This window comes from Pseudophryne corroboree, chromosome 4, assembly GCF_028390025.1.
Source record: "Pseudophryne corroboree isolate aPseCor3 chromosome 4, aPseCor3.hap2, whole genome shotgun sequence".
Classification (NCBI taxonomy): Eukaryota; Metazoa; Chordata; class Amphibia; order Anura; family Myobatrachidae; genus Pseudophryne; species Pseudophryne corroboree.
The window spans coordinates 673,296,048-673,299,127 of NC_086447.1; positions in this window are offsets into that span (position 1 = coordinate 673,296,048).

Consider the following 3,080-nt stretch of genomic DNA (forward strand, 5'->3'; position numbering starts at 1 on the left):
ATCGCAGCGATTTTCCGCTTAATGCGCATGCGCAATGTCCGCACTGCGACTGCGCCAAGTAAATTTGCTATGCACTTAGTAATTTTACTCACGGCTTTTTCATCGGTCTGGCGATCGTAATGTGATTGACAGGAAATGGGTGTTACTGGGCGGAAACAGGCCGTTTTATGGGCGTGTGGGAAAAAACGCTACCGTTTCCGGAAAAAACGCAGGAGTGGCCGGAGAAATGGAGGAGTGTCTGGGCGAACGCTGGGTGTGTTTGTGACGTCAAACCAGGGACGACAAGCACTGAACTGATCGCAGATGCCGAGTAAGTCTGAAGCTACTCAGAAACTGCTACGAGGTGTGTAATCGCAATATTGCGATTACTTCGTTCGCAATTTTAAGATGCTAAGATTCACTCCCAGTAGGCGGCGGCTTAGCGTGAGCAACTCTGCTAAAATCGCCTTGCGAGCGAACAACTCGGAATGACCTCCAATGTGTAAATCTACGATGACATCGTATTTTTTCAATGAGGTTTGTGCGTATGCGATGGATTCGCATTAATGCGTTGTAATTTGGCATACGCCTACCTTGTGTAGTACTGCGTACGAAATAGCAAATTTACGATGGGGGCGGATGTTCGCAATTTTACAACATAATCGCAACTTTGCGAATATGTTGTGCGAACGTAAAAAATAGCGAACAACTCGGAATGACCACCATTGCGCCAGAGTTGTAGTGCCCATTACACACATTATGCCACACTGTAGTAGTACCCATTATGCACATGCCACACCATAGTGGTACCCATTATACTCATGCCACACCATAGTGGTACCCATTATGCACATGTCACACCATACTGGGGAATACATACGGGAGACTGGCAGATATCCCATATCATTGTACCGACAGCCGGAATCCCAGCAGAAAGTCCCCTTGTGGGCTCCTTGCATTTGCCACACTTCAGGCACGGTGTTGAGTTATATTCCCACAGCCGAAATCCTGCTAACAAGTCCCCTCATGGGCTCGCTGAATTCTCTACGCTTTAGGCACGGTGGCAGTTTATATGCTCACTCGGTGGTGGCATGGACCCGCCACCCAAGTGGGAATACTGGCCTGTGGTCGGGATTCTGACCAGCAGCATTTCCCCTGCTGTCGGGATTCCAGCATCGGTATCCTGAATGCCAGGATCCTGATAGGTGGTGTATTAAACGCATCCCATAGTGGTACCCATTATGTGCATACCACACCGTAGTGGTACCCATTATATTATGCATGCCACGCCATAGGTGTATCCATTATACACATTCCATACCATAGTGGTACCCATTACACGCATGCCACACCGTAGCTGTACCCATTATACGCATATCACACTGTAGTGGTACCCATTAAACACATGCTCCACCATAGTAATACCCATTATACAAACACCACACCGTAGTAGTACTCCATACACACATTATGCCACATAGGTCTGTGTCTGCCCTGCAGTGCACACTTTACTTACAGTTACTGCTCAGCTGCAGTGGTCTCCAAGGACAGGCCCCCTCCAAGGCAGTAGTCAGTCTTCTGTGCAGAAAGAGTGCACTTTGCAGGCAGCAGGCAGACTGGACTCTGAAGGACACACCTAGCTGACTTCCAGGGGGTGGGGATAAACAGACATGTGGGCGGAGATTTGGGGAAAGGTGGGTGGGTAGCTCCAGTCTCAATGTGGAAGGCATGGAGCAGCTGGGGACAGAGTTTCAGGCAGGATGATGAAGCAGAGTTTAAGACTGCCCAGGGAGCGGAGCTTACCACAGTCCAGGGTGGGACTTAGTGCCCAGGATCTGAGCTTTGGGCAACAAAGGGGAGGGATCCCATTGTGCACATCTGCTCACGGTCCAGAGAGGGATAGGAGTATCCTTGGCCGGGAGGGAGTAGGGACAGGAGGCATTTGATGTCAATCAGTGAATTTTTCTTTTTCTCCTGTCAACACTGGCTGATGGCACTGCAGGGGAGTCTGGGCCTATTTTCAATGAGGGGCTTGGAGCTGCAGCTCTATCTGGCCCATTGTTAATCCGGCCCTGCCTCTTCATCCTCCACCAGTCCCATGGACCACCTCACTTCTTACCTTGTCCACTGCCCCCAACTTTCTCACTGTTCAAACCTGCTCTTGTCTTTCCTATTCTTAAAAAGAACAATCTCGACCCATCCTCACCAACAAGCAACTGCCCCATTTCTCTTCTCCCTTTCACCTCCAAACTACTTGAGCAGCTTGTCTATAACCATCTAATTAGCTACCTCTCTGATAACTCCATCCTCTCCAATCTGACTTTTATCCACTGAAACTGCCCCAGTCAAATCCAGGGGTCACTTATCTTTGCTCATCCTTCTGGGCCTCTGTGTGGCCTTTGACACCATGAATCATCCTCTCCTCCTCTGCACCCATTAGACAATTGGATTCTCTTGCACCATCAATTCCTGGTCTTTTACCTCACCAATGGCTTATTCTCTGTATCTAACTCCTGCAACTCATCCCTTCCATCCTTCCCATTGGTGTCCCACAGGTTTCTGTTCTTGTCTCTTTGTTTTTATCCTGTACACCTCTTCCCTGGGAGACTCAATCAGTTCCTTTCACCTCCAAACCACCTCTCTGCCAATGACATGCAACTTTTATACTTCTCCTCTCCTGACCTCTCCCCTTTCATCTTCTCTCGGGCATCCAGCTGCTTCTCCACCATCTCCTCCTGGATGTCTGAATGCTCTCTGAAGCTAAACATGGACACAAGTGAACTCGTCATGTTCCCCCTTCCACCTGACAATCTCTCTGTTAAGGTTGACAATACCATCATCTCCCCTGTTCCCCAACTCCACTGCTTGGGTGTCCCTCTTGACTCCACCCTCTCCTTTGCTCCCATATTCAATCTCTGGCTCAATCCTGTCAGTTCCAGCTATGCAACATCACTTGCATCAGGCCGTTCATCTCCCAGAATGCTACCACACTGATTATCCACTCAATAGGCAGTTCTCGGCTCAACTACTACAATTTTCTCCTTACTGGACTCCTACTTCCTCAACTTGTACCACTACAATCTGTTCTCAATGCTGCAGCT